Source organism: Brienomyrus brachyistius, unplaced genomic scaffold (assembly GCF_023856365.1).
Source record: "Brienomyrus brachyistius isolate T26 unplaced genomic scaffold, BBRACH_0.4 scaffold36, whole genome shotgun sequence".
NCBI classification, from domain to species: domain Eukaryota; kingdom Metazoa; phylum Chordata; class Actinopteri; order Osteoglossiformes; family Mormyridae; genus Brienomyrus; species Brienomyrus brachyistius.
The window spans coordinates 3,813,320-3,831,536 of NW_026042311.1; the positions used below are offsets into that span (position 1 = coordinate 3,813,320).

At 45.1% G+C, this 18,217-nt stretch overlaps 2 protein-coding genes across 4 annotated transcripts in view; one reads left to right on the forward strand and one right to left on the reverse strand.

Moving 5' to 3' along the window:
* LOC125721988 (uncharacterized) overlaps positions 1-18,217 on the forward strand; it is a 433,000-nt gene that overhangs the window by 400,537 nt on the left and 14,246 nt on the right. The window lies entirely within an intron of this gene.
* LOC125722005 (zinc finger CCHC domain-containing protein 3-like) overlaps positions 6,254-18,217 on the reverse strand; it is a 168,439-nt gene continuing 156,475 nt past the window's right edge. The window contains exon 2 of the mRNA XM_048998264.1: positions 6,254-6,341. The gene's annotated coding sequence lies outside the window, so the exon portion shown is untranslated. The remainder of the gene's footprint in view (positions 6,342-18,217) is intronic.

Genomic DNA, 18,217 nt, shown 5'->3' on the forward strand with positions numbered 1-18,217 from the left:
CAGAACCCGAGATGGTGGCACATATTTCTGCTGTCCTAAGCTCCCTTCCAGTGGCTGACTTCAACTCTGCTTGTTCTTCTTGTCCTGAACTGTCAGCCCTGCGCTCACAACTTGAAAGTGGTTGGCCTCCATCGGTTAAATCAGTAAGTGGTGTACTAGCCCTATACTATAAGATCAGAGATGAGCTCTCCGTCAAGGATAACTACATCCTCAGAGGCTCAAGACTCATCGTGCCACTCTCCTTACGACACGCACTGATCATGCTTGCACATGAGAGTCATCAAGGAATCGTCCGCACAAAGCAACGTCTGCGCGACCTCTACTGGTGGCCAAAGATGGACTCACAAGTTCAGTCTTGCATTGCTTCATGTATACTCTGCCAGGTTAATGATAAAACAGCTTCTATTCACCCTGCTCCTTTGCAACCAGTCCCGCTGCCTGATGGACCATGGAAGAAACTTGGCCTTGATATTGTTGGACCCTTTAACACTGCAGTTTCTGCTTGAAAACAGGCGGTATTCAGGGCTAACGGGGGTTTATTTGGGACGACAGGACCAGAAAACATTCACCCACGCCGAATCCACAATGACAGACAAAGGGAACAGGTCAGACCAGGACTTAAATACAACGAGACTAAGCAAAGAAATCAGACAACGCTGGAAACGATCAGGGAAGCACACGTGGGAATTCAGGGGGCGTGGCACACATGAGGAGCCGACGAGCAGGGCATGACACATACATACATACAAACGCACACCCACTGCCACCCCAGTCTTGTCTCTTAACGCACACGCGTAGGCCTTTTTGGAAAAAACATCAATCACCGCAAGCAGATACTTTAACCCATCATTGTACGTCGCCAGCCCTTGCATGTCGCATAAATCGGCCTGCCACTGACACATGGTTGTCAGTACAAACACTCTGTTCCTGGGGAAATTCTTTTTAACCGGTTTATGTGAATTTGTACATTTGTACATCTTACTTTGAAAAACTTTCATGTTACATTTTAAAACATTTGTACATCTTTCTTTGAAAAACTTTCATGTCACATTTTAAAACATTTGTACATCTTACTTTTAAAAACTTTCATGTTACATTTTAAAACATCTGTACATCTCACTTTGAAAAACTTTCATGTTACGTCTTACAAATATTTGTGTAACTAAAAACTATGGTCAAGTTATATTACCATTCTTTAAAGTTTTTAATGTGTATTTGCAGCATGGTGCTAAATGCAGCTTACTGGTTGCCATTAAATGTAATTAAATAATCATGTACACCTTCTTTAAAATAACAAGACTATATCCTAAATTCTTACACCCCTGCCTGATTCCACAGTTCCTACCCCACACTTATGTGTCCCCCATCCCACCCTTCCATGACTTGTGAGATAAGGAAAGCACACTTCTGCCTGCCTGGTCGGTCATTTCTAGCCACTATTTAGGTTCTTCCTCAAATCGTGTTGCCTAAATGACTTATATCCCACTCATATTAATTTAAAATTTCGCTATAACAAAACAATCCTTATACATTTTAATAAAAAACGTGAACTATATATGTTTGTTTTTTTGATTGAGCAAACTCTTTTGTGTTTTTGTGTGCGTGTCCAATACAACTGTAGTTTGTATCAACTTTTTTTTTTAGTTTGACCTCCAGGGTGTGTGTGTTTGTCCGCATGCGCGTGAATAAACATTTACTGAAAAACGTATTTATTCAAATAACTAAGACTTTATTCTGTCAAAGTTTTTAAAAATGTGTTTTTATGCATGTCACTAAATGCTGCTTAATAGTACCTAACCGGGGGTGCTCCCCCAGAGACAGTTGCTAGTCCATTTATTCTTTTAAAGACTACTGATTCCAATTTGGTGCCATATGCTTTTATCTTGTAGGCCATAGGATAGCTCCTCCTCTCATTCTTTGCTCCAACTTTATCATTTTCTCCAAGAGTCTCATTCTCTCAGAGTTTCTCTCAGACTCGCGCAGCACGGCTCTCAGCTCTCCGGCATCGCTCTCTCCGAGTCCTTTGCGGATTATCCAAAGCCGTGGGGACCTTACCACAGTACCGCACCAGACACAGCGTACGCTCACGCTCCATCAGGTAACCCACCCCGCTCAGCCCCGGCGGCGGCGCCCGACAAAAACCCCGACACTCGTAAGCACTCTCCTCAATATAAAATTATAATTTTTAAAATAAATAATAATGAATAATTAAATAAATTAAAATAATAATAAATAAATAAATCCCTCTCCCGTGACGTCACATCGTACCACCACAACCAAGCCCCGCCCACAAGTGAACTTTTGACCCGTGACCTTTGACCCAACCTGTCAATTTGATGGAAGCGGTATCCTCTATCTCTCTCTAGGGACATTTTTCACACAGTCAACAATGACAAGATGCAAACAGCGTGGGCTGCAGTGAACATAAAATAGATGGAGATACAGCTGGTCAGCACGCTCTCTATGGTGCCTCCGTAGAAGGTGCTGAGGATGGGAGAGGAAAGCTCTCTTCATCCGGCGCAGGAAGTGCAAACGCTGCTGAGCCCGTTTAACCGGTGATGTTGTTTGGTGACCAGTCCAGACTGTCAGTTATCTGCACCCCCAGGAATCTGACGCTGCTGACCAACTCCACAGCACTGTTGTCAGTGACGAGTGCTGAATGATTGGGCTGTTTCCTCCTGAAGTCCATGATCATCTCCTTGGTCTTCTCCACATTCAGGATCAGGCTGTTGTCACTGCACCATCCCACCAGTCTCTTCATCTCCTCTCTACAGGGCAGGTCGTCACTGTTCCTAATGAGACCCACTAATCTACTTTGGATTAAGCCTGAACACCACCTCTCACCCCCCCATCACAGACGTCCCGCCATAACACTGCCTTAATATATTACCTGCACTGAAGCCCGTTTGGAGCGAGGTGTTTCAGTGCTGCTCCGGTCTCCTCCCACAGTCCAAAGGCGTGCAGGGTTGGCTGATCGGCATCTCTAAATTGTCCCTGTACTTGTGTGAGTGTGTGTGCCCTGCCGTGTGTTGGCGCCCGCCCAGTATTGGCTCCCACCAAGGGTTAGTTCCCGCCCAGGGTTAGTTCCCACCCAGGGTTGACTCCCGCCCAGGGTTGGTTCTCGCCCAGAGTTGGTTCCCGCCTGCACTCATTGTTCCTGAGATAGGCAAATCTATATTGTTCTATTATAAACTTATAATTAGTTACATCAAAGGCGTTTCGGTAGTTTGCAAACCCTACAGACTATTTACAAGGTAATAAAACTGTTACATACATGTAAATGGCGGTGGCATGGTGGTGCAGTGGTTAGCATTGTTACCATACACCTCTTGGACCTGGGTTCGAGTCTCTGCCTGGGTTACATGTGTGGGTTCTGGGTTGTGTATGATGGGGGCAAAACTAGACCTTATACAGTGGGGTGGGGGTGGCAAGGCTGCCTAGGCACCTGCCCCTTCTGTCTGACGGGGAAGCAACCAGACCTTGTACAGTTGGGGGAGTCAGATTATTTAACAAAACAAAACATTATTTAATCAAATATATTAAGAATAATTGCATTTACTTTAGTCCACTGAAGCAGGACAGTAACAGGACATAATTATATTTTGAATTTATACAGTAAATTTAAATTAATCCAGCAGACTGTGGTTTCATTATGTTACTCAGTTATGCTTTGGGTGACGCTGAAGCAGGACATTAATAGGACAGAACAGAAAGCCTTTATTGTCAGTGTACAGGGAGGTAATACAGTAAATACACATAAATATATAAGTCGTACATATACAAGGGAGGGGGAAAGCCCCCCCCCCAAATCAGGATTACATTTAGTTACATTTCAGTCAGAGAGAAAAACTATACAATTATATGTTTCATGTTTATTCAGCTCACTGAACACAGTCATTTATTTTTTGTCAAACATACAGTCCTGTGCAAAAGTCTTAGGCTGTCCAAAGAAATGTTTACAGCTGTTTATCTGGGTAGCAAGTGTACTTTAGCTTAGAACAAAAAACACAATTTAACATTATAACGCGTGCAAATTAAGAGTAACACAATAAAAACTAGTAATAATTTGTTCTGTTTCTAAAATGTTACTGATATCTAGTTCGATGGCTAGATGAACACCGCTTCAGTTCCCAAACTTCTCCTCAGGGGCACCTCAGCCGTTCCATGATTTTGTTAAATTTCACCAACAGCTCTATTAAATAATTAGATATATCGGTTTAAAAAGTCAGTGAGAGATTGACTAGCTGTATGAGGTCTGCTAGTGGCCAAGTAAAAAAATACATGGCTGCACTGGACGGTCGCTGCAAATACTAGGATGATTTTAGCAGAGGTTCTGAAATGGCGAAGCTGATACACTTTGACAGGCATCATATCATAGTTTTACACCAACAGGAGGATAATCCAGTTGCCCCTTGATGGTCTCATCCTCGCTGCACTCGGGCCTGGGGCAGCTGGGGTGTCTGGTCAGCTTATGCCTGTGCAAGACGTCCCTGACTGGCAGCTTACCATGAAGGCACTGCCAGTTCAGGTCCTGCAGCCTGTGATCCAAACCCTTAGGCTGGATTCTCGCCCATGTGCCTTCCTCCAGGCCCAACATGGCCCGAGTCTCCCTATGACCAAGCAAAGCCTTGTAAAGGGCTCTGTGCTTGGTCAGGGCCTCTGTCTTGACACCTGCCGGAATAGACTTACTCCACTTGACAGCGTGGCTGTAGTGGACCGGCAGGGTCTCAGCCTTGGGGCCGAGGTTGGTCCACGACGTCACCAGACGTCTCATGGGGAGAGCCAGTCACAGACGCACAAAGTGCTGATGGGGGTGCTCGAGGGGAGCTGCCAGGCGCGTGCAGAGCTGCGAGAAGAACAGGCAGTCAAGCTTGAGAGGAAAGTCAATAACGTCCCTCCCCCCCCTGTCCTTTCCGAGATACATCACTTCCCTACGCACGTACTCATACCTGCCCCCCCAGACGAGGTTAAAAACGTCCCTCGTCAGGCCCCTCCGCATGAAGCGGGGCAAAGGGTACACATGTGCAAGGTAGAGCAGGGTGGGAAGAATATCCACTTTTAAGGCTAAAACCTTACCTTGGAAGGACAGGGACCTGGACTTCCACAGTCCGATCTTCCGCCTGGCGATCGCCAACCGCTCCTCCCAATTCAACCGGGCGGCACCATCCGAAAGGAAGTTGACCCCCAAAACTTTGAGAGGACCGTCACAGAGGGTGAGACCACCTGCGACGTCCTCCCTCGCCTTCCAGCTGCCGAAATACTTGGCCACCGACTTACTGAGGTTGAGCGTCGCGCCAGAGGCCCAACCGAACGCGTGAACGAGGCTCAAGGCATGACCGAGAGACTGATCCGAGCAGACGAAAAGTGTGGTGTCGTCTGCATACTGGGTCAGTTTAACAGTTGTCCCCCGACTTCCTGGGATAAGAAGGCCATCGACCCCGGGGTGGGTGCGAATGGCGCACGCCAGTGGCTCTATATAGAGCGCGTAGAGGAGGGGGGAGAGGGGACATCCCTGCCTCACTCCACTCCGCTGGGGCACCAAATCACTCAGGAAGCCATTGATAACAACATGGCTCTCAACTTCGTTATACAAAGTGTGTAACCACCCCAGGTAATTGGGCCCGAAGCCAAACTTACCCAATACTTTGAACAGGAAGCGGTGATCTACCCGGTCGAAGGCTTTCTCCTGGTCCAAGCTGACCAGCAGGAGAGGGAGGTTCCTATCCTCTACCCAGGCGATGGCGTCGCGGATGAGGTGGAGATTCCACGTCGCCGATCGACCCGGTACTCCACACGTCTGGTCGCTGTGAACCAGATGAGCCATGGCCTTCTTCAGGCGTTCGGTAAGGGTCTTTGCGATGAGCTTTGTGTCTACACAAAGCATGGTCAGGGGCCTCCAGTTGCCAAGGTCGGCCCGATCGCCCTTCTTGTGCAACAAAGAGAGGACCCCCGACCTCATGCTCCTAGTGAGCAAACCCCGGCGCTGAACGTCCTCTACAACCTGCAGTAATTCCGGCCCGAGGACATCCCAAAAGGTGGAATAAACTTCCACCGGGAGCCCATCAAGGCCAGGTACCTTGCGGCGGTTCATCTTGCCAAGCACTGCGGTCAGCTCGGCCAAGGTGATGGGGGCTTCTAAGCCGTCCCAGATGTCACTGGGAAGACAAGGTGAGATGTTATCTAGGAAGCGCTCCCCAGCAACCGGGTCCGTGTCCCTAACATTAAAAAGGTTAAGATAAAACAATTTAGCAACCTCCAGCATGTCTGATGTATCCATGACTATATTGCCATTTGAGGCACGGAGAGAGCTAAAGCTCTTCTCCTCCCGGGCTTCCCTGGCTCTGTGGAAAAAAAAGAATTGCACTTTTCATTATTTTCCACATCAAATATTTTGTCGCGGAGCATTTGGGCCGAGGCAGCCTGTTCATGCAGGCGCCTAAGCTCACCCTTTATGTCAAGCAGCCGCTCGTGGTTGATGGTGCCCCCGTTGTTGTGAGCGGCGTATTCATCCCGCAACCTTCTCTCCAGCTGCAGAATGGAGAACTTCTTCTCCATCCTGCGCTGCTTGCTGTACTGCATGGAGAAGGTTCGGATGCTGTCCTTCACACTCTCCCACCATTCGGCCACGGAGGGGAAGGTAGGCTTGTCCTTCTGCCACTCGGAGAAGTGATCTAAAAAAAGGTGTCTAAAATCTCTCTCCTCCAGGATCTGCAGGTTCATTTTCCAATAGCCGCCCCCATATACAAGGGCGTCTATGGAGACAGTGGCCTCCACTGCCAGATGGTCAGTGGGCCACTGTGGGGAGAGGGACACCTTTTTAAAAGCAACGGGGGGTGAAGCTAAAATGTAGTCGATGCGGCTGCTGGCTCCGCGACTATTATGCCAGGTGAAGCCCGGCATGCTGGGGTTGCATGTTTTAAAACCGTCCACAAGTTTAAAGGAACGAATAAAATGGCCTGAGCTGGCATCCTGTCTACCCTCCAACGAGAGCCAGGGCGAGCTGCTCCACCTTGTTCGGAGACCCCTCCTGCATTGGTGTCGCACTCGAAGGGGCCTCCTCCACCTCGACCAGGGCTTCTCCTCCTGCCCCCATCGCCGGCTGTTCCTGCCCAGTCGTGGGGGCTAGAGCTCCCCCACCATTCTCCGTGCCGACTGCTCTGTTACCCAACAGAGCGTCGGCATATGTAGTCTTTTTCTGTGGGCAGGAACGAGCCAGATGGTCCTCGCCGTTACAGTGTTTGCAGCGACGGGGGCCCTTGCAATCCCTGGCCATGTGCCCCGACTCCAGGCAGTTGCGGCGGCGCAGGTTGGCGCATCCCTCCAGGGTGTGTCCAAAGCTGTGGCACTGCCGGCAGAAGGGAGGCTGTCCAGAATAAAAAAGGTATGCCTTATTTCCCTGTAGGTTAAAATAGGCTGGGGGGTGGCTAAAACCGCCTGCCCCATTAGCGTCCGGGCGCAGGCGGGCCTGGAACTGGCGTCGGCCAGTCCAGATTCCCAGCTCATCCCGGATGTCCCTGTGGCCAGGAAGGAGGTCCACATACTTTTTTTTAAAAACAAGCAGACGGACTCGGCGGTAACATGCGGGTTAAAACAGTGGACAGTAATAACCCGCTTGTCGGGCCACCACAGAGGCTCGATGGTATACCGTCTAAGGAGAGGGTGCTGGGCCCCCTCCTTGCTCCGCTCCAGGACCTTGCTGCAGCTGTCATCGGTGGACAAGGTGACCTCAAAGAATTCGAAGGGGCCATTCCGCGGTACGCAAAGAACATCTTCCATACGAAGGCCCAGTGCTTCGAAGGCCACCTCCCGGATGAAGGCCAGCCGGTCGGGGAAGGTGCCCACCTCCCCCTCAGCCCTCCAGCAGAACCGGGCGGTATTCCGCAGGCCCCCGCCTGCTACCAGCCACGGCCCGCTGAAGGGCTTCCTCGATGGTCCGCCGGCCGTTGCCATCCGGGAAGGTCCACCGACGTCGCCGCTGGAGCAGAGTCCTTCCGCCGCCGTGGTCTCGACGTCCGCCGTCCGCCAATCCGGGATGAGTCGAGCAGAGCTAAACTATAAAACCAGCTAAAAATAAAAACACCAGTTCGCCCAGCAGGGCGGCGGACAAGCCACCAGCCACTGCGGGATCCCCAGCCTACTAAAAACAGTAGTAGTTATGACCGACTCGCGTCGCCATAATGAGATTTAGTCGTACTTACGTTAAAAACCAAGGAAGGCACGGGTCGCCCCGTGGCAGCGGCGGTCAAGCCACCTGCTGGTCACGCCTTAGGTTAACCGTGCCTTCCTCTAAAAAACCCGACACAGTCCGTGAAAACCGGTAAAAAGTCAGTAAAATCCACTTGATTTTAGCCAAAAGGCCGAGAAGCGATACCCGCAGACTGCACCCCGCCGACACAAAATCACAATCTAAAAGGCTGAAACACCATGCAAATCAATGCCAACCCAGTACAATAAGAATTTTATTTATCAAACATTTAACACTACGATCCCTGAAGTCAACGAAATTTTTCGGACGCACCTCGGGTGGAGCCCCCCCCTCACTCCCCACACAAGCTGCCCGCCCCCTCATCAGCGCCAATCAACACCTATTGTTTTGCAAATGAAAGCGGAGTTTCACGGTTTCAGCTTCGGGTCTGCACAGAAACGTTTTCTAACAGTGTGGTCTGAGGAATCGTAAAATACATGCGTTAATATATCCTAATTTGAAACACAGTTGAATCCCCATTTCTCTTGATTCGGTAATTTCAGTTTCAAGAAAGTATTTGATGGAATAAATACATGCATTTGCTTACTGCCTGTAGCAATCGGTAATCTGATTTTCAGTTTTAAAGTTCGATCAGGGCTAAATGACACATTAATTAATTTATGTCATTAAAATTACCCTGGCATGATATTTGCATTATAAATGTACCGACAGACAAAGCATTTTTATAGGTAATGAAGAAAAACCTGCAACTTGCAATGTGCAAAGACCGTAATCCCCGTAAGAAGTGCATGCACACAAAAGACTGCTGATTACTATGTCCATTTGTTATGAGAGCACAATGCGCTTTGAATGTAAACACTGACGTTGCTACTTGCGAAAAAGATCGCGCAGTTATGAGCGCACAAAAGACTGTAAATTACTGAGGACATGTGTGCATTTGTGCGTAGGATTATGAGATGCCACGGTGAACTTCACACGGAAGCAATTCACATGTTACATGGGAAACATTGCGCAGTTATCAGCGCACAAAAGACTGTAAATTACTCCCGACGTGTGTGCATTTGTGTGTGGGATTATGAGATGCCGCAGTGCACACAAACACTTCGTGATGTACGTATGAAACAGGATGGGCAATTATGAGCACACAAAAGTGCTAATTATTCAAAAACAGATTGTGGTCCAGATATATAATTACGGCATAATAAAAAAAAGACTTTCGCGTGCGTGTGTGTTTCCGTATCACATTCAATCGGTTATTTTTGATATAATAAATACATACAGTTGATGTCTGCAACAATCTGTGTAACCTTATTCAGTTGTAAAAGTTAGAGCTAAAAGATAAATTGATTTACATATATCGGTAAAAGAACCCTGGCATAACATTAGCGCGATATATGCATTATAAATGAATCACTAAGTAAGAACTCAGGACACTGCAGCTGCGCTTTGCATGAAGGCTAAAGATGGCTCTGTTTGGGAAAAAGAAACTTCGGCGTCGATTTATGCAAGAAAAAGAGACTGAAAAAGAAATGAAGACACAGCTTAGACAAGCTTCTGTTCCTCAGCTTGCCACTGGAAAGAGGACTCAGTGTCAGGTGCTCCGTCACTGTAATAGGAACCACAGTACAGAGAGATGTGTGCATTGTGACAGGTACACCTGTCGCAAGTGTAGGAAGGAGGGTCCTTGGGTGTGTGATGACTGCTAGTGGATAGAAAAGGTTTTGTATCTTTAGTGTATGTGCTTATTTTGTATAATAAATGTGTATCTTCCACTTGAATGACACGGACTCTCTCTCTCTATCATACACACACATGCTCTTTATCTTTATACCATCTGATACTTGAAATTTACACATTCTTTGTCAATATTCCTGCAGCTTGTACTCGTGAATCAATGATGCAACTTTTTCCCATGTGGCACATGAAGTGTTTACATCAGAAATGCACATGCGTGCACATGTATGACATGTTATTTCATCATACATTTACACATATAGTTGTAGACACAGAACATACATCAAAATATATGTATTTGCTATATCAAAATATATTTGTGTAATTGACACCACGGTTACCGTAGTAGATTTGGGGGTTCCACTGTATTTCAAATTATTATGTATCAAAGCATGTGAATCCTTACAATACATCACTAGATAAACTCTTTAGTGCAGACCTGAGTTGAAGAAGTGACTTCAGGCTGGGGGATGACTTCAGCTGAGTGACTGTGATTCATTTGCAAAACAAAAGGTGTTAATGGTGCTGGAGAGGGGGCGGGCAGCTTGTGAGGGGAGTAAGACGGGGGGCTCCTTGTGAAGAGAGCCTCATTTTTCCAGGAATTCTAGTGTTAACAAATAGAACTACCTGCAGAACTATTACCCTTAACACAGGCAAAAGAGCAATTCCACCAGCAAATACAATTATACACCATTAAAATCCAATTACATGGCCAATAAAACAATTAAAATGTTACCTTACATGCATGCCAATAAAAAGTTAAGACAAAAAGAAAAAGTTCAAAAAGGAACATACCCGCAGACTTCCAAACTCTGCACAAGGGTCGGGCTAAAACAGCATCATACACTTTCCTAAAACACATAAAATCAGTAACCTTAGGAATAAAATAGGTCAATCACAAAATAAACAGCACAACAGATAAAATAAAATGTTAATAATGTTAATATTGATGAATATGTGCCAACAGTGATCAACCAAAAAAGTGCTCAGTAAATTCTGTACATGCCATTAAATACAATCCAAACCAAATAAAACACAAGCACAGAAAAAGAAAGCAAACTTACATAAAACCCGAGGTGTCCTTTGTGTGCTTCAGGAAAGCACATCATGTCAACCCTGTAGGATGGATTGTCACCACCTAGACGTACTGGGGCAGCCTAGGATCAAGGCAGTTAGATGGATGTCAGCTTACCTCTGGGGGTAGGTCGTTTAGGTGGATGGCAGCTTATTTCTGTGATCAGGGTGTTTGGGCAAATGTCAGCTTGCCTCTGAGATCAGAGTGTTTAGGTGGAAGCGAGGTTACCTCAGGGGTCAGGGGGCTGGGTCAAAGGCAGCCTACCTCTGGGGTTAGGGCATTTGGGTGGATGTGAGCTTACCTGAGGCGCCTGCGTGTTTGGGTGGACAGCAGCTTGTCTGAGATCAGAGCATTTGGGTGGATGGCAGCCTACCTCTGGGGTTAGGACATTTGGACCTGAGGGGTCTGCGTGTTTGGGTACACCGCAGCTTGCCTCTGCGATCAGGGTGTTTGGGTACATGTCAGCTTACCTCTGGGGTCACAGCGTTTGTGTGTAGGGCAGCTTACTACAGCTAACTCTCAATTAGTTTAACTGAATTTATCCTAAAAAATAATATTCATCTCTATACCTGACACACAAAATACCGTGACTTATATATAATGTGGCATGTTGTAAATGCAACCAGTAATCAGAAGACATGTGAAGACACACAGAAGTGTGACATGTGCTGCACACCAGGGCAATTTCAGAATCCCAAATCAGATCTGTAGTTAACACCAAGCTATGGTAAACCAAGTGGCAACTATATACATGTATGGAAATCACACAACCCGAAAAACATATTAATACACAGGTATGTCTGACTCACTATCAAAAACGATGTAAACTTCTGTAGTAGTTAATAGATTAACAGACACAAAAAACCCAGAGGTACACCAACGAAAACACAGTGCAATGCTAGTATCCAACTAGCAAGAACTAGCTAACCAGCTAAAAAGTCGCAATTAACTTCTAAATTATCGAAACCCAGCTACATCGATAAGTACAAAAATTACCACGGAACATACATGTATTAGTTTAATAAAGTTTAAGCAGAAATTATCTAAATAAATCCGGCTTTAGTTTTGTTTGCCGGAGCTCGAACGCCGGACATGTCTTACTAAAAGGGCGCGAACTTCGGCCGGTTTGTGGCAAAGTAACCATGACAACCGCCTGCGGCTGGCGCCACACAACGTCGTTGACCGCAGTCAGACTCTCGCGTGTTTATGTCTGACCGACTCGCGTCGCCATAATGAGATTTAGTCGTACTTACGTTAAAAAAAAAGCTCTTACCAACCTCATTTCACTGTATCCTATGCACAGCAATTTATTTAGCTTTCAACAAACTTAATTTTACAGAACAGAATTTCGGTATTGCCTCATTATATATATATATATATATATATATATATATATATATATATATATATATATATATATATATATATATATATATATATATATATATTCATTAATTTTCTCTAGTCAACGCACTGAATTACGACGGCCAATATTATGTATTATTTTGACAATAATATAAGTAGATTATTCTTTTACTATATGTAAATTCCTTAATTATATTCCATTGCTACTTTACAAAAGCCTTCAGGAAGTTTGGTGTTTTCATGACAACTAACCAAGTGTCTAACCAGTGTTTACCTGAATAATACAGAAAATTAAATGACACTTGTTAAACTCACCTGGACGTACCTTTTACAGTCGTTTAAACCGTCATGAGCAATGCTGAAATCACTGTTGCAAACAGTTCAGCGCGTAACATTGTCATTATTTTTCATCCTTATTAAACAAGGGCACGTTTTTGTGTAATCTGTGGTGAAATGCATTTTATATTTTCGTTTTTTGAGACACTCTCCCTCCGCCGTGACGCTCCATGGAACCAATACCTTCGGTTCTCTGGGAGTTAAATAAAGGCCCGCCCGCACTGAAATATGATTGGCTTATATGGCTAAGTAAACCAATCAGGATGCTGTCTGTCTAGCACTGGCTACATGAAGAGTCACACATATAGGGATCCACACATACGCACGTTCTCTCTTTCTCTCTATCCCTCTCTCTCTCGCTCATTCCTAGCTCATTTACTTGCTCATTCGTGTGTGCTACTGTCTCGCGTGCATGCTCTTGTTTGCTTGCTCTAGTTTCCAGGATATTTTTTTTTTAATTTAGGGGCATCAGGGAGCCGCTGTCAATATGCGGGAGACTTGGGATGTCTGGATAACTGCTTATTTGTACTATCATGATAACTGATCATTTCCAGGGAGCCGTAAATGTTTACACATATTTATTATTTTATAATATTTCATGTATATTTTCAACTTATTCACACCTTATTGTACCATGCGTCCATGCATACTTTACTGTAAAATCAGACAGATAAACATTTAGAAAAATAATTGATTCTACAACTTAACTTGCAGCTGTCCAATTACACATCCATATTTTATTGCTGCAGATAACTGAGGTAGGTGTGGTATATAACGCTGAAGGTTAGACGTATAGTACAATAACATATGTACAACATGTGGTCATTTCAGTCAGACAAACGTTTAAAGTGGAAAACGAGCTTTATATTTTACCGGCAATTTCCATAGCACGTCTTAGTCGAAGTACTACACTGCCATCTATTGAACAAGTAGGGTTACTGAATCGTGAAATGTTTTTTTAGGACCACTAAAAGAGGATTATCAGTATGAAGGTTTATCAATAAAAATAATTTATTAAAATAAATATTACAGGACTCTCCCTGAAAATAAGGTGTTCTTAGCTTCCAAAGCCAAGGACACATTCTAGTGATTTTCCAGGAGACTGAACCTAACTAACCTGGGGCCTTATGAAAAACAATCAATCAGCTCATGTTGAAGCTCACAAGGTGTGGAGAACAAGAAAGACAAGTAAGGGAGAAAGGCAAGGTGCAGAGCATACACAAGCAATGTAGCGGCACATCAGTTATAGTGTATGATTAAAAATACATCATTTCTCACAGTATCAATAGTGGCCCATTGCTCCTACTGTAGCCTCACACCTCCAGGGTTGTGGGTTCAATCTGCACCCCTGCTGTAATAAACAGTGAAATTATCACAGTAACACTGTTTATCAGTAAAATAGTACAATACTGTAGAAAGTAGGGCAATATTTATGAGAACCTTGCCGATAAAATGCTGCAATGCACTGTAATTCAGTACGTAAACTGCAAATAAATAAACTGTAGAATTTACTCAAATTAAATGATGTAATAATTTGCACTCGCTTTTTTGGGTTGAATTTAGTATACGCAATTCTAGGAAATATTTTAAATAAATCAAGTTAAAGTCTGGGGTGGCATGGTGGTGCAGGAGTTTAGAATGGCATCACCGGTTCATCAGGTGTGGAGTTTGCATGTTCTCCCCATGTCGTTGGCACTGTTGCCTCGCACCACTGGGACCCGGGTTCGAGTCTCTGCCTGGGTCACATGTGTGTGGAGTTTGCATGTTCTCCCCATGTCGTCGTGGGGTTTCCTCCGGGTACTCTGGTTTCCCCCCACAGTCCAAAAACATGCTGAGGCTAATTGGAGTTGCTAAATTGCCCGTAGGAGTGCATGTTTGAGTGACTGGTGTGTGAGTGTGCCCTGCGATGGGCTGGCCCCCCATCCTGGGTTGCTCCCTGCCTCATGCCCATTGCTTCTGGGATAGGCTGCGGACCCCCCGCAACCCAGTAGGATAAGCGGTTTGGAAAATCGATGGATGGATGGATGGATGTTATTCCAAACAATAAGTAAAAAAAACACTTACCGTGTCAATTCTAGGGAAATTAGTTTCAGTAGTTTTGTGGTTGAGGTGACACTTCATCCAGTCCAGACGGTGGATAATTGCTAGGCAAAACATCAGGTCAGCAGGATCACCGCTTCGTTTCACAACTAACATTTTCCGGGCTCTAACATACCGGTCTCGCACTTGTTGCCACTTGTTTTTATGTAGCCCTACCTCTCGGCTCTGCTTCAAGTGGGCTCTGCCTGCAAGATTTCTGACAGAGGGGATAATCCAGATCTGGCAGGTTAAGAATAATATTGTGAAGTTGTTTACCAATCTCTACCTCAGTGCCCTCTCTAAGATGCCAAATAGTCTATCTGCTGGGGAAACCTCTGAATGCTTAGGTTCACCCATCCCTACTGCAGGCACAAGCAGACTGATGGGATGTGCCAGAGATGTGGTCAGAGCATGGCTGCATAGTAATGATATTGTCACTGCCACTGGAGATGTGGATGCAGTCCTTAGTGTCCTGAAGCAGCATTCTTATTTGACTGTGCATTCTGGGATGCCTCCAGCAGATTTTTGTTCAACCAAGTCAGATGCTAGGGAGGATCCTCTGGACTATTGGTTTAGGCTGAATAAGGCAGCAGATGATGCCAAAGGGTTTATTACATGAGATGTTAGGGCACTGCCATGTCTATTAGAAATTGCTCTGTAGGAATATCTTATTAATGCTTTTACATTTATCTGATGCTTTGATCCCTGCGATGGGCTGGCCCCCCATCCTGGGTTGTTCCCTGCCTCGTGCCCATTGCATCCGGGATAGGCTCCGGACCCCCCGCGACCCAGTAGGATAAGTGGTTTGGAAAACGGATGGATGGATGGATGCAACAAATACCAGTTACCATGTTCAGAAGGTCAAGTGCACTCACCCTACCCTTTGTTGGCATTAAGTGGATAACATTTGCTGGGTGATACTGTATGACCGGGGGAGGCATTTGATGATGGATGTATTATGTGACATTATAATGTTCTGGGCATCTACTTTGATAATGCTTGGGTAATAGTACCATGTTTTGTTATTTAATATAAATACTTGACTGAACCAGCTTATGTATTTGGTCTTTAAGAAGTTTTTACTGTTGTCTGGTGTGCTGTCATATAACCTGTCTGACAGAAAGCTGTTTCTCCTCTCAGCACTAGGCGAATGGAAAAAGCCGTGAGCTGGGCTGATGACGAGTACTGGGCAGCCTGGGATAAATGGGATGAGGTGATCGAATGGGGAGATGAAGGATCTTCACCTAAAACACCTTCCTCCAACCAGGCTGGCACCAGTAATGGAGACATGGATGCTGGGGCGGTGAAGGAATATTATCAGAATAAAAAGAAAAAGTCAGACTTTAATCAGAAGTCAGAATTCAAACATATGTATTTCAGACCTTTTTTCTTCTGAGTTGGAGTCAGTCTGATATTAATTGAAACCACAAACTATGTAACACTATGTAAATGATTCTCACTGACTGAGCAACATTGAAATAATTGCTATAATCATGTTACAGTTTACTATAAAGAGAAATGTTTCTGTGCAACAGGTCAGCAAAAGAAATGGGTGTGCAGAGGCCTAACAGTGAGGATACGTAAATACCACCATCCTCAGCCTCAGCAAGTGGTCCATCAATGTCAAGCGGATGACAGTGAACAACAAACCCCACTTCTGCCAACCATAGTTACCCCATCAGTTTGGAGGGAATCAGTGGCTGAGGGGATGAGGAGATCCACTGGGCGGGAGGACCCATTCTCTGTGGCTGAGTACGAGATCCACCACTGGTCCGGAGTGAGATACTGGTCACGAGAGGCAAAGAAGACACCTGTAAATGAAAAATCCATTCTGGACCTTTGTAATGCCCTGCAGTCATTTACTCTCTCTTGGGGGGAAGGCTGACAGGATGTCCAACACCCAGAACCATATTTAAACCTTTAAAATTATAAAATAAGTTCAGTCTGATATTGTGTCAGCCAAATGGTGTCATCAATGTGCATCATAAATATAACACCTAGCTGATGGTGGACCTAAATTTTCCAAATAAACCAGGAATCATATGAATCATGTCAGTGCACTTTGTACTGAATTGCTTTGGTATAGTGATGTATGCAGGGTTTCATCTATTCCCTTACATAGTCATGTGTGACGTATTGCTGTAATGCAAATGTTTTTTTTTTTTAAACTCCCCATTCATTTGTGTTCCTGCCACTCTATAGCTAAGTACAAACATTAAATGATAAAGGCATAGCGGAAACTCAATGAGCGCATTTGACCGAGATCCATGGATGGATGTCATCTTCTCCTGAACTGTGAGTGATAATGTCTCGGCCCCAAGATGCATTTTACCACAGATCCATTCATGTCACTTTTGCAGGCTTGCTTATAATTTTCTGAGCTTCCATTGTGAGTCAAGTGTCCTGGTCATAAGCTCAGGTCTGCCGGTTGCCCCACTGGCCAAATTCCCACGGCCCTGACTTTCTGAGCTGGATATCGTGGTTTTAAGTCCCATCTGGGGTGATTCTTTTTTTACTTTTCCCAGCTGCCTTCTGCAATAAGTTTCATCTTCATTTTCAATTAATCAAACTGTATGAAAACTATATTTGCAGCAATTACAGCTTTGCAGTCCTTTGCCATTAGAGCTGTCCGTTTATGACAATATTAGGGGAAATTTCAATCCTGCTATTCCCAGAGGTGGGACTGGCTTGGTATTTTCTCTGACCTCATGGTGAAGCTGGTCTCACATGAGCTTGATAGGCTAGAGATGTGATGATTCTGTAGGCCATTCAAGCAGGACAGTTCTCTGGATTCCTCATCTTTCACCAGTGTGCTTTGAATCAGCCTTGCTGCTTGATAGAAGTGCTGACCACAGGGGGTGGCATGAGTTGTAAAACAGAGCGGTAACCTTGCTGGTTCATTGCACCTTGTACTCTGTGTAAATCACCCACCTTACCAGCACCAAAGCAGTCCCATACCATGTTACTCCCTCTGCCATGCTAGACAGAAGCATGGCAGCTATTCTTTGAAGTTGTGCTTCTAAGGCCAGCATACAAGTTGTATTTTCCCTGTTGCAAAAAACACTGGTAGAGATGGCACAACGAGGCACTGAAGGTTTGAGCCTTTTTAACCATTGTATTGAAAACTGGTTCACTACGCGAAGACAGTGCACATGAGTGACATTTCGTGGTGAAAGTACCACTCCTGATTATATATATATACATGTATGAATGCATTTGACTATGTGTGTGTGTGTGTGTGTGTGTGTGTGTGTGTGTGTGTGTGTGTGTGCGTGCAAACTGACAGACTGGGAAAATGAATTCAGAAGTTTTGTTTTGCTAAAAGTAAGTTCATTTTTAGAGAAAATTAGTCACAAACGAAAACAAAAGAAACTGATGGATTTTTCTCTCTTTCCTATCAAGTGAAACAATAATAAAAGCAG